The sequence below is a fragment of the Hemicordylus capensis genome, chromosome 4, assembly GCF_027244095.1.
Source record: "Hemicordylus capensis ecotype Gifberg chromosome 4, rHemCap1.1.pri, whole genome shotgun sequence".
In the NCBI taxonomy this organism is placed as follows: domain Eukaryota; kingdom Metazoa; phylum Chordata; class Lepidosauria; order Squamata; family Cordylidae; genus Hemicordylus; species Hemicordylus capensis.
The window spans coordinates 154,904,856-154,919,226 of NC_069660.1; the positions used below are offsets into that span (position 1 = coordinate 154,904,856).

General features: G+C 42.9%; 1 protein-coding gene across 9 annotated transcripts in view; it reads right to left on the bottom strand.

The window, feature by feature from the left end:
• Nucleotides 1-14,371, bottom strand: part of CACNA1E (calcium voltage-gated channel subunit alpha1 E) — a 673,520-nt gene that overhangs the window by 357,168 nt on the left and 301,981 nt on the right. The gene's annotated exons all lie outside the window — the stretch shown is intronic.

Sequence of the window (14,371 nt, forward strand, 5' to 3'; positions counted from 1 at the left end):
ATTAAAATCAACCTACTTTGTATGGGTGGGTTCTATTAATAATGTTATTTCTTATTTTTAGAGAGAGGCCCACATTAAAATTATATCTCACCATTAGATTTAATCTGGAAATGTTGCCAGGTTTGATCTATAAAAATCTCAGTGATCTCATGCTTTTTCATCATAAGCACTAAAACAGAATGTGAAGGCGGTTTTTATAGGTCAGATAGGTAAAGGGGTAAGTTTTAACTCTTTCAGAGAAAAGAAAGAACGAAAATAACCACTAAAATTGATTTCAATAGTGCCAATTAAAACAGAAGTGGGAGGAGATGATGCTAATGAGAAAGGTGCAATAGATTAGTAAGCAATCACAAGCATGAAAAATGTGCCAGAGGAGGGCGGGGTGATGGATGATGCACATGCAATTAGACCGTGCTTTTATTTATACACAGTTGTTCTTGCATTTAATAACAAAACTTCATTCTTGATCTATAGGCATATCATTTACAAGAATCATGTTCCCATTTAGTTTAGCTCTTCCATGGCCTTTAGCTTAGATGCCCCCCCCCCTTAAAGGATTGGACAAATTCATAAGTTAGTCAAGCGATATTAGCCATGATAAGCCACATGGAGCTTCATGATTAGAGGTAGTATACCTCTGAGTCAGGCATGTGGTCACCACTGAGCAGGGGAGGGTGAGTGTCCCCCAGCCGATGCAGCCCCAAGCACTTCCAAGAATGGAGTCGCTCATCCGCCCCTGCCCTGGCTTGTTCATGCACCATTGAGAGGAGGGTTTGTTCATGTGCCAGAGGGAGATGCAGCAAGCAGACTGTCATCTTGCCCGTCTTGCTACTGGTAACCACACACCCTGGTAGACTGGGGAGAATGGAAGAAGGTTCCCTCTCCTGGGCAGTGGCCATGCTCCCTGAGCCTGACATCAGATGCATGGGGCATGGCTGGTACTGGGGATGGGGCCATTCACTTCTGCAGAGCTTCCCCAGTCAGTGGTTCATTGAATCATTGACTGGAGAAGCTGTGTGCAGGGGCCAACTGGTCCTGGCCCCGGTACTGGCCATGCTCCCTGCATCTGATATCAGGCGCAGGGGCATGACTTGAGGGCCCCCTGCTTTGAGTACAAGATGCTGGGGATAAACCACATGGAATACTCATCCTATTCATAGATTGGCCTGGTATTAATGCCAGAAATGTGTGTACTGGAGTATAAAATTCTGCATAATGACAAGTTGGATTCTGTAGCCTGTATAAACAGGCGCATTAAAAATGTGCATGCTCCCCCCCCCCTTCAATTTTGCATGATTATTTTGCATTGTCTATAATTTTGAACAACTTGTTCTGCTTCTGCTAGTGATGGGAGGGAGCAAAAAGCAATATGGGCATCTGAAGTTCTGCTCATCCCAGTCTGTCACCCCTTCGCTTCCAAGATTCATACTTTCATACATACTTTCAAGCTTCTTTTAACTAACAAAAGGGCTAGTAACTTACCTTTTTAAAAAATGAGAGTTAAAATTCTCAGGAAGAGAATTAAACAATAATACAGTTCTGTCTAATGCTCAGGGTTGGAACCAGGGAACAGAGGATGAGCAAGACAAAATAGTGGTCAGATCTAATCAGTTATAGAGAACAGCCTAACCAGAGATTAATATTTTAAATTTATAGGAAAGGCCCACGGAGACCTACATAAACATTTTATTTTAGGAAGGAGTCTTTTTTCCTATTTAATAGTGCCAGGCAAATTATTCATTGCTAAGACAGCTCATACTGATGAATCCATCCAAAATGTATTCATTTTTAACATGTCCTCCCCCAGAATCTTCCAGCTCTGAAGCTGCTGCATAATGGTCACTTCCACTCTCCACTGTATACTCCGGATTGGAGACTTAACACTGTACACTTTTCCAGGGGTTCTTAACCTTTATGTACCTATGGATCCCCTAGATCCTCAAGTATTAAGACAGCCTCCCAAACCATTCCTAAATTTTCATAAGGCTTTCATAAGGGGTGTGTGTGTGTGTGTGTGTGTGTGTGTGTGTGTGTGTGTTGGCGTGGGGGGAGTACTCAAGATAATTGTTTTCAAGAATTGTATTCTGGCTCACCAGGAAGCAAATTAGATTCAGCGCAACAAAGACTTTCCACAGACCACCTAGACCTACCCCATGGACCTCAGGTTAAGAATCCCTGTGTTGTTCCATCCGGCCATGGCAGCAAGGCCAACATGTTTTAAACAAAAGAACAGTGAAATAATGGAGAGCAGCAAATGCACATTTCCCGAACAACATTCTAAAACAGAATTCCACTTGAGAATATATTTATGGAGAATGACTTATGAGTCAAGAATATGTCAAAAATTCAGATGGGCCTGGATGTCTGTTAAAGTCAAGAGGGCAACGTTTTCCAAAGTTGCAATATATAATATTTCCAAATTTGGAGAAACCTAATTTTATATTTTTTGTGTCCCCTTATACTTCCATATAGCAGGAAAATTCCTGGAGCTTTCTTGATTGTTTTTTCAAGCCGGCAGTCATGAGTATGATGATGTCAGGATTATTTTCTTCTGTCAGCCCTGGATGAGGAAGGATCTTCAGTTCCATGCATGTGTTCAGATAGTTACATGTCCAGATAGTTCTTGGGGCCCAAATGAGCACTAAAATGCAGATGGGGATGCACATCCAGATGTATTTGTGTATCTGTATTGCTTGCATGCTCAGAAGCTGCTTCTATGCACAGACCTCTTTTGCTGGATTGGATCAATTGTGGTCAAAGCTGGGTGTTAGAGCTGTAGAGTTGCTTTACTTGATTTTTTTTAAGTAGTTGAACTGATAACCACCATTGATTGGTCCCAGTACTAGTACACCTAATGGCGCAGTAGGAAAATGACTTGACAAGCGACCCAGAGGTTGCGGATTTGAATCCCCGTTGGTATGTTTCCCAGACTATGTGAAACACCTATACTGGGCAGCAGCGATATAGGAAGATGCTGAAAGGCATCATCTCATACTGCGTGGGAGATGGCAATGGCAAACCCCTCCTTTTACCAAAGACAACTACAGAGCTTTGTGGTCACCAGGAGTCCAAACTGACTTGACAGCACACTTTACCTTTACTTTACTTCTCACACACAGCTCAAGGTTGGCAAAGAAGCTTTAAATGAAATGCTGCACTCATGCATACTTTTCCAGTACTTAAAAAAGAAGGAACATGGATGTGATTGTATGCACAATTGCATGCTCCAAAAGGTGCTAATTGTTTCAATATGCACAATTACTCAGACATGACTTATTAGGGAGGAATTCACACAAATGCAACAATGAAACTCTAGCAAGAGCAAACTACATGTGTGTGAGGAGGTCTTTACGAATTCTGCTGATTCAAGTGAAAAGAATGCTGTATGATGAATGCATCTGTGCAACCAGGACAGGGTAATGTAGAACCCCAAAATCTGAGAGAGGGGGCAAATTCAGAGGAATGGGATTTCTGAAACATTCCTAAGGTAGCACAAAAAACTGCAGCTTGTCATTACGGGCTTTGCTAGTCGTAGACTTCAGTATGGGTTAGTAGAATCCCTAGCTTTTCTGCTAGTGGCATGAATATCACTGGTGGTACTTCAGCTAAAGTTGGGTGGACCAGAAGAGAAAATGGCTTTGCTGGAAGTCCCATGGTTGTGCAAATCCCAAGTAGAAAAAGTCTCATTTGGTGGCACGCATGTTCAGGAGGCAGGGAAAGGGTGTGTGTGCACAACATTCAAAACATTTCAAGTCTCAGAGGCAGGCTTTTTGGCACCCTAGCCCAAGTTTGATTTTGGTACACACTCCCTCCCCAACCAAGAAATGCAGAGCCTCGGTTTTAACTTGAGTCATGCAGGCTACTCATTCATGAGGTCGGGATGACCAGCAAATGACTATGGTAGCCATGCTGGTTTGAAGATACTGTACAGTGAGAGAGAGTTTCCACTCTGTTATAATGGAGACAAAACTCTAATACTTCAGAGATGAAAAGATGCGGCTGTTAATTTGGAAATCCAGTCTGAGACCATTTCTTTTTTGCAAAAGAATGCTGAGGCAGGCAATTCATATGCAAGAGAGGGAGTGCAGCAGTTTATAAGACTAGCTGTTTATTGGAGCCAGCGTGGTGTAGTGGTTAGAGTGCTGGACTAGGACCAAGGAGACCCGAGTTCAAATCCCCATTCAGCCATTATACTAGCTGAGTGACTCTGGGCCAGTCGCTTCTCTCTCAGCCTAACCTACTTCACAGGGTTGTTGTGAGGAGAAACTCAGGTATGTAGTACACCGCTCTGGGCTCCTTGGAGGAAGAGCGGGATGTAAAAAATAATAAATAATAATAATAATTGAGGACTGCATGCAATGAGCAAAGAAGGCTATGTATTTGAGGGTGCAAAATGTTCAGGCCTTTTGGGGAGCAGGGTGCAGTACCACATGTTACCTTCTTACACCACTGTGCAGTACTTTGGCAATGCATTACAAGAGGGAGACAAAGAAAAAATAGCAGTGCTATATTCTGACACTGTTTATGCACCCCTCACCCACCCCAGAATGGATGTCCTAGGTGACCACTTAGGTCTGTCTAGAGCCAGGGATGCTCAACTTTGGCCCTCCTGCAGGTGTTGGCCTACAACTGGCTATTGGCCACTGTAGCTGGGGATTATGGGAATTGTAGTCCAAAAACAGCTGGGAGGCCTAGGTTAAGCTGGCCTGGCCTAGAGGATGGGCTGACCCTGTGGTGCAGCAGAAGGAGTGGTGCAGCAGGAGCAGCCCCTGTGGAGGAGTGGTGCAGCAGGAGAAGCCACCACTCTTGCTCTGGCCAGGTGCAAGAGCACTTTCTCAGTGTGCCCACACCTTGTTGCTGCTGTCTGCAGGCACCAGTGCTGTGAAGGAAGGAGCACTCTCCCTTCTCCCACCCCCACAATACCCTGTTGCTATTGCATGCAAGTGAGGCTGGGTACAGGGCATTAACAGTAATTATCACAATGCAAAAAAATAAAAATAAAATAAACTTGTGGCACCTTTAAAGACTGTCAAATTTATTATTTGTCCACAAGGCTCTTTGTTGCTTTTACTGCAGCAGACTGACAGACACAGCTACCCCTCTAGAAGTTATCGCCATGTAATATTGTAAAGAACGTGCTGTTAGACTTTCAGTACCATTGTTCACAAACTGCAATAATGTTTCTAATGTACAACTACTGTTTGTCTTTTAATGGCAACCTTTTTTAAATAGAGAGGTGGGAGGTGTTGCACATAAAAGGTATATGTAATATTTTGTAATCAAACTGTGACATCATTATCATGACTTTATCTGAAAGCCTCACCAAGTTAATATCTTTAGAAGCTGTTCCAGAGTGTCATACATGCAAAGCTGCCCAAGTTAACTGTATTGGAGCTACATCCAATGTACCCTCATCTGAGGCCTCACTGATATTACTCGCTTTGAATCTGGGCTCTAGAGGGCATCTCTAATGCAAATGAGTACTGTGGCCAACGTTGGTATCACATTTAGGAACATAGGAAGCTGCCCATATACTGAGTCAGACCATTGGTCCATCTAGCTCAGTATTGTCTGCACAGACTGTCAGCGGCTTCTCCAAGGTTGCAGGCAGGAATCTCTCTCAGCCCTATCTTGGAGAAGCCAGGGAGGGAACTTGGAACCTAGATGCTCTTCCCAGAGCAGCTCCATCCCCTGAGGGGAATATCTTACAGTGCTCAAATGTAGTCTCTCATTCATATGCAACCAGGGTGGACCCTGCTTAGCTAAGGGGACAAGCCATGCTTGCTACCACAAGACCAGCTCTCCTCACATTTGCAATGTAAAGTGACTAAACTGACGCAAGCTCTAAGTGAACTGGGATGCGGTTTCTCTTCAGTCAGAACATTCAAGGAATTTCAAAGGAAGCCAAAATAACTTCAGTCAGAATATTGAAATATCTAAGGGAAGCTCCACAACCCTGCATTGGGGTGAGGAAAGAGTCAGGATGACCCCAAAGAAAAGCCTTATAATATAAAATATTGTTTGTACTCTGAAAGCTTGGGTCCAAATAGCATCCCTAAAACATTATTAAACATCCTCTCACAAAGAGTTTTTGACACCTCTTTCCAAGGCGTGTGATGTTGCATCAGCTGATCTCACCTTTTCTAACAGATCTTTTTTTAAAAAGAAAAGAATATTAACAGTTCTGTATGAGCCGTGACTGGAGCTGTGAAAAGGAAACCATTTCCTCCCCCAAGCCCTGCTCTCAGACTCTCATTTTACATCTTATTTAATAAGTTTTTCACATTTGCTTTCTACCCCACAAACTAGGAGCGTAGAAAACCACCATACTGCAATTCAAGCATTTCAGGAGATATCTAAAGTCCATTCCAGAAGTTACAAAAACCCCTACTGTGAAGAAGAGAATGAGAGCACTCATGAATGGGTTTTAACAGGAAAAACTATATGTAGATTGTATGCACAATGATTGCACTCCAGACACAATGATTGCACACCAAACACACACGTTACAAATACTACACACACACACACACACACACACACACCCTTTGTGTTAGCATCAGGGTTGTGCAGATCAAATTGCCATTTAGTATCACATATTAAGACAATACATGATTCATACAGAAGACAGTTGTTGGTTCCAACAATTTATTGCCATTGGACTACAGTCCATCCATCTACAAAGAGGACTCAAAGTCTAATATGTGCCCACAGAGACTTCGTTACCAAATAAATTATATAGCATCTTTTGTCAGAGTGGCTGTCCCTATCCATGGTCAAAGTGCTCATTTGCTGCTCAGCTGGATTAGCTCGACTCAACAAAGCAACACACTTTTAAAGCACTTTAGAGTGTTCAGTGCACTTCACATATGTTATCTTAGTAATCCTTACAACAGTCCTATATGCAGATGAGCATTACAATCCCCAGATTGCAGATGGAGGGCTGAGGATGAGATATAATAGCTTGTTTGAGATGACCTACTATGAAAACATTTAAAGACTTCCTGTTCACAACTGTTACACCAAACTCTTCTTCCTCCATCAGGGATCAGTGGTAAAATAGTCTTCATTAAACAAAATGGCCAACGTGCATCCAATAACACACATACATGACATCATTTCAGTATCTAACACATATTATTTGGGTGATCCACTGACAGCCACCTTAATCGTATGCTAACTAGGGGTGTGAACAAATTAAAATGTGTGATTCTATTCAAGGTTAAATCAAATCTCAGCCCCCCAGAATTGATTCACTGAAAGCAGCTGGTGATGCCTCGAAGCAGGGCCTCAACGAGTCAGCCCTGATTAACTTGAATTGATTTGGGTGGTTTGTGTACAATCTGAGGCCTGTTTTGTTGGGGAAACGGGCCTCAAAGTGGTACCTTTTTTTCCAGGGAGAGTTGGTCTACCAATTGAGATCAGCAGGTAGAACAATCCTGGACATAGTGCATCAGCCTCCTCCTCAGATAGGTCTACCTGGGTAGACCTGTCCTCTGAGGCAGGCTGACGTGCTAAGTCCAGAGCAAAGGGCTGGTTTACCTGCCAGTCCCAACTGGTAGACCAGCTCTCCCTAGGAAAAAGCACCATTTTGAGGCCCATTTCCCCAGCAAAATGAGCCTCAAAATGAATTGCCCGAATCAGTTCAGGTCAAATAGGGATGATTCTTCTTGACCCTAAATAGGGCTCCCTATTTTGAGGGTGATTCAATTTGGGGTTGATTCTGTGAATCACCCCCGATTTGACTCGAATCGATTCGATGGTAAATTGATCTGCACAACCCTGATGCTAACACAAAGGGTGAGTGTCTGTGGAGTATTTGTATACTGCAACTAGGTGTGCTCTTCCTGGGTGTGATGATCTGATTTGAACTCAGAAGAAATAACCTTGAGGGGAAACTAAAACCAGGGGAACCAAATCCATGTAATCTGCAAAACCTCTACCAGCCTTATTTGGTAAAATCGTATCTACCTTCCTCCTCAGCTCCATCTGGGATCTGAAGATTGAACATGAAACTCTGCATGTATTATGCCAAATTAATGCTAGCTATAAGAGCTCTGTTATTAGGCAATGTTATATAACTACCCTAGGTTTGGGTACTTTTTGTTCCTTCCCACCTTGCATTTATACATTACATTATATTCTGCATTTTGTTTTCCATCCCTTACGCCTTACAAATTTACATTTTCCTTCCGTATTTTTTTCAGTGGGATGCATGGCAGAGATCAGTGCAAGGTGAGGAATAGGAAGAAAGAGCAGGGAGAGAAGGACAGAGATGTATGCTGAATGACTGAACCTCATTCCCTGTTCACTGGCAGCTCCTCTTCGCACTGGTCTGCTCCCTTTGCTTCCAGGCAGAACACACCTTTCCTAATAAACATTTGCACAGCACTTTAGAACATTCAAAGTTCTTCACACACATAATCTAGAACAGGGGTTCTTAAGCTGGGGTCCAGGGACTCCCTGCAGGTTCATGGGGTAGCTCCAGGTTGTCTGTGGAAAATCTTTGCTGCACTGAATTTAATTTGCTTCCTGGTGAGCCAGAATAAAGTTCTCAAAAACAACTATCCTGAGCATTTATTTCTTATCTCTAATCTTAAGTAGAGTCTTATAAAATATTTTATCTAAATGGGATGTGGGTCCATGTGAATACTTGAGGATATGGGGGTCCATAGGTATAAAAGGTTTTTTAAAATATTGATCTAGAATAATCCTTATAATATGCCTGTAAAGCAGATCAATATTCTTTCTATATTGCAGGTGAGAGGCTGAGGGTGAGAAGAAATGGCTTGCACCAGAGGAGCTTTCTATCAACTTTGGCTGATATGCCCGCTGCGTAAGATAAACTACCTTGGAACAATGGTACATATGCTAGTAACCTCCAGATTTGACTTCGGCAATGTGCTCTATGCGGGGCTTTCTTTGTACTTAGTCCAGAAACTGCAGTTGGTTCAGAATGCGGCAGCCAGGTTGGTCTCTGGGTCATCTCAAAGAGACCATATGATTCCTATATTAAAAGAATGTTGGGGGCAATATGCTAAAATCATTGTAAACCGCTTAGAGAGCTCTGGCTATAGAGCGGTATATAAATGTAAGTGCTATTGCTATTGCTAAGTACTACATTGGCATAAATAAGTTTCTGGGCAAAATACAAGGTTCTAAAAGCCTCTAAAGACAAATGTATTCACACAAGCTTTTTAACTAGAGTTTGGTTTTCTGTTTTAATTTGTTTTATGTTGCTTATGAGGCAGAAGTTTGGGGCGGTGTACAAATATGATAGATGGATAGATAGATAGCCTAGTGAATTTTGAACTGGAAAAACCCTGATTTGTAGCTCTGCTTCTTAGCCACTATGCTATACTGGGTGATTTCAGAAGCAACATGGAAGTTTGGTTGAATTTCAGCATTCCCAGTCTGTTTGTTTTTGCCCAAACATGCCTCTGAAATTCAACCAAGGTTAAATTTGGCCCAACAAACCAACCAGTCTGTCTCAGCAAATCAATTGCTGATTGTCTGTGGAGTGACTCTCTGCTTGTTTTTAGAAGCTCGATTAAAATAATACTTGGCTACATGTTGCATCTCACAGGGCCCACTTAGTCTGGTTCTGAGAGCCAGAAACCTTTTCTTATCTCCAAGATAGGGCTGAGAGAGATTCCTGCCTGCAACCTTGGAGAAGCTGCTGCCAGTCTGTGTAGACAATACTGAGCGTGATGGACCTATGGTCTGATTCAGTATATGGCAGCTTCCTATTTTTGAGAGTGTTAACAAGTGTGTGGATCAAGGTGATCCAGTTGACATAGTATACCTGGACTTCCAAAAAGCTTTTGACAAAGTTCCTCATCAAAGACTCCTCAGGAAACTTAGCAGCCGTGGGATAAGGGGACAAGTACATGTGTGGATTGCTAACTGGTTGAAAGACAGGAAACAGAGGGTAGGTATAAATGGAGAGTTTTCACAATGGAAGGAAGGAAGAAGTGGGGTCCCCCAGGGATCCAGTGCTTTTTAAAAAAAATCATAAATGATCTAGAAGCAGGGGTAAGCAGCAAGGTGGCCAGATTTGCAGATGATACCAAACTCTTTCAGGTAGTGAAATCCAAAACGGATTGTGAGGAGCTCCAAAAGGATCTCTCCAGACTGGGGGAGTGGGCGACAAAGTGGCAAATGTGATTCAATGTTGGCAAGTGAAAGGTGATGCACATTGGGACGAAAAACCCAAACTTCAAGTATACGCTGATGGGATCTGAGCTGTTGGTGACTGACCAGGAGAGGGATCCTGGGGTCGTGGTGGACAGATCGTTGAAAGTGTTGACTCAATGTGCGGCAGCTGTGAAAAAGGCCAATTCCATGCTAGGGATCATTAGGAAGGGAATTGAAAATAAAACTGCTAATATTATAATGCCCTTATACAAAACGATGGTGCGACCACACTTGGAGTACTGTGTACAATTCTGGTCACCACATCTAAAAAAGGACATTGTAGAACTGGAAAAGGTACAGAAGAGGGCAACCAAGATGATCAGGGGCCTAGAGCACCTTTATTATGAGGCAAGACCACAACACCTGGGGCTTTTTAGTTTAAAAAAAAAGACGATTGCGGGGAGACATGTTAGAGGTCTATAAAATCATGCATGGTGTGGAGAAAGTGGAGAGAGAGAAATTCTTCTCCCTCTCACACAACACTAGAACCAGGGGTCACTCCATGAAATTGATTGCCCGGAGGTCTAGGACCAGCAAAAGGAAGTACTTTTTCACACAATGCGTGATCCACTTGTGGAACTCTCTGCCAGAGGATGTGGTGACAGCCAACAACCTGGATGGCTTTAAAAAGGGTTTGGATGACTTCATGGAGGAGAGGTCTATCAATGGGAGGAGAGGTCTATCAATGGCTACCAGTCGGAGGGCTGTGGGCCACCTCCAGCCTCAAAGGCAGGATGCCTCTGAGTACCAGTTGCAGGGTAGTAATGGCAGGAGAGAGGGCTTGCCCTCAACTCCTGCCTGTGGCTTCCAGCGGCATCTGGTGGGCCATTGTGCGAAACAGGATGCTGGACTAGATGGGCCTTGGGCCTGATCCAGCAGGGCTGTTCTTATGTTCTAAAAACCTGAAATATATAAGATTCTATGCTACAGTCACCACCACCACCATCATCATTAATAATAATAATAATTCGATTTCTATACCGCCCTTCCAAAAATGGCTCAGGGTGGTTTACACAGAGAAATAATATATAAATAAGATGGATCCCTGTCCCCAAAGGGCTCACAATCTAAAAAGAAACATAAGATAGACACCAGCAACAGTCACTGGAGGTACTGTGTTGGGGGTGGATAGGGCCAGTTACTCTACCCCTGCTAAATAAATAGAATCACCACATTAAAAGGTGCCTCTTTGCCAAGTTAGCACGGATGTCCTTTGAGAGGTTTCTAAACCCCTTGGTACAGAAACCATTTTAACGTGCATTTTCTCAAAAACAATCTACCAACTCCAGCAGCAAGGTCCAAGTTTTCATTAGAAAAATGACAACTAGTGGCCATCTAGAAATCCATTTATAAAGGACCTCAGATTACACTCCTTTCTGCTTGCTTAAAGACGCCCATATCTTGCATAAACATTTGTAACCCGCCTTGAAATGCATTATGAAAGGCAATATAAAAATTGAACAAACAAAACAAAGCTCTGTCAAAAATATTTCAGAGCTGATCTATACATTACCTTTGTCACACAGGGGAAGCCGTAAATAGTCACCACATGATGGATTCTCCACACCTGTATGGCATCATGTAGTGCTAGTCATCATGCAGTTCTTCCATCTGCCATGGAGAGTTTCTGTGCCAGCTCAGTCAATTCCTAGCAGCAGCTTGTGATGAAGTGGAAATTCTCTGTGCCAGGCAGAAGAACTGGGCTCTGGACAGTGCTACACATTGCAGTGCTAGTGTGAAGATCCATCATGATAAAAGTTATATCTCAAATGAAACACGAGGGTTTCCGCTTGTAAGCATGTCCAAACCAAAAGCTCCAAGCCAGGCTACAGGGATAGGGTCTGTGTGGACTTGAAATTCAAATGTCCTATCCACACCACTAATTTATGTAGATTTTATACTCATCATTGTTTTCCCCAAATAATTCTAAGAATGCTGAGAATTCTCCAATGGAGATGCCTAACCCAACAAAATAAAATAAAATAAAAATAAGGGAGTGACTGTCAAACCAGTTTAAGTCTGTAGTGTGAATTGGCATACAAATCTGCATGAACCAAAACTACAGAGTCTCAAAACATATCTAGCAAAGCCCGCTGAACTGTCTATAGATATTTCAGATGCAAGGTCCAAATGCCAGCACTTAAGAGTCACATCAACTAGATGTGCTGCTTAAGGCTTCATCATTAGGCTTGCCGGGGGCAGTCCTAGCTAAAGTAAGAATTGCTCGGAGGAGGCAATCAAGGTTGGGATCATGGCACATAGAAAGGAGATGTTTATCCCCTTCCCTTGCATAATAGTAAAAAAAAAAAAAAAGGCACCCCTACCAAAGCTACTATACAGGACCTGGAGGGATGCTTCCATTGGTGCCACTGGCTATCACAGGCAATCAAGAACTACAACTGAATTTACCTGGTGTAAATGGAGGAAGACATCCACCAGGAAATATCTCCAATATAAGTAAGTCCAGCCTGTAACATACACACATTCCTGATCTCCCAGCCACCCTCCCAGCTCCATGGCAAGCCCTCTACACCTAGGATTGCTGACTGACCAGAAGAAAGACCATCCTACTGCTCCCGTACCCTTAAAAAGCAGCTTGATCTGCAGAAATCAGCAGATGAAGAATGTGGCAATGCATATCAGCAGATCAAATTATAATTAAAGGCATAGGAGCGAGGGCTGGTAAAACAGTTGGCAATTCAAGGTACATCTCTTTACCACCTCCTCCATTAGGTAGGGAGGGGGAGGGGAACAAGGGTGCCCTTTCCATAAGTTGACAGTATCACACACACTCACACACATCCTGCCACTCTGGCATATGGTCTATGAATCATTCACAAAGTGGGCAAATTAATTATTCATCCAAACCAGAAGACCAAACACTTTGCTAATTGTCTGGGAGAAGAGGACTGGAAGGCTTCATGGAGGTAACTGGCAGGCATCATGATTCACAAAGAGAGAAGGAAGAGTTGAAGTGGGGGATGGAGGATGGAATGATAGTCTTGCCTGAGCTGATCAGATAATTAGTTTGTACCTTTCACTGTTTTCCTTTCAAGACAGACTCAATTCATCAGCCAAATGAAAAACCTTCACTGATTCTGAGCCTGTGTGGTCAAATGGATACAGGAGGGCAGGATTCAAAAATCCCAACTCTGTCTCAAAAACCGGTCTGGTTTTCTGAATAGGTCAGCTGCCTGGATTGCTTTTTAAATAGACTCCACTTCTGTGCCTTTAAAAGTAGTCTGATATGTAGAAATTAGCAGCAGCAATTACAAGGTAGCAAGTGAACCTTTTCCCAGCAAAGAGATAACATGATTTATTAATTTTTTGAGTATCTTTTCAAGTTACTTCTTTATTTAAAATATTTAAAGCGGCATATGAAATGATGGGATCAGGTTTGCATGGTCAAAAAGGTCAAATGACAGGGAGGGAAATGGCATATAGGTGTTTATAGCAATGCCTTCGAGCCAAGATGAGCTAGCTGGAGTGCTTGGCTGCTAATGAAAACATAGTTATCGTGGGCATAACGGAAACCTGATGGAACAGTGAGAACCAGTGGGGCACTGTTATTCCAGGATACAAATTATACAGAAAGAACAGGGAAGGGCGGATTGAGGGTGGAGTAGCACTGTATGTTAAAGACGGGATAGAATCCAACAGACTAGAAAACCCAGGAGGGCTGGAGTCCTCCACAGAATCATTATGGGTGACAATACAAGGACTGAAATGTGTTACTAGAGCTATTGCCCTGTGGATCAAAACACTGAGAGTGACCTGGAGTTGGAGAAGCAAGAGAGACAGATCTGTAATAATTGGAAACAACAATTACCCTTACATAGACTGGGCAAATTCACATGTGGGTATTGACAGAGGGACCATATTTCTAGGCATGCTAAATGACTGTGCCTTAGAACAGTTGGCAGCGGAACCAACTAGAGAAGGTGACCTTGGACTTAATCCCGAGTGGTGCCCAGGACCTGGTGCAAAATGTCAGAGTTGTGGAACCACTGGGGAGTAGTGGCCAAACTATGATCCAGTTCAGCTTATATGTGAGAGGAACACTGACAAGGAAGTCCAGCACAGATGCGCTGGACTTCAGAAGAGGAAAATTCTAAAAAATGAGGGGACTAGTAAAAAGGAAGCTGAAAGAGAAAGTCGGGAAGATCAAATCAAT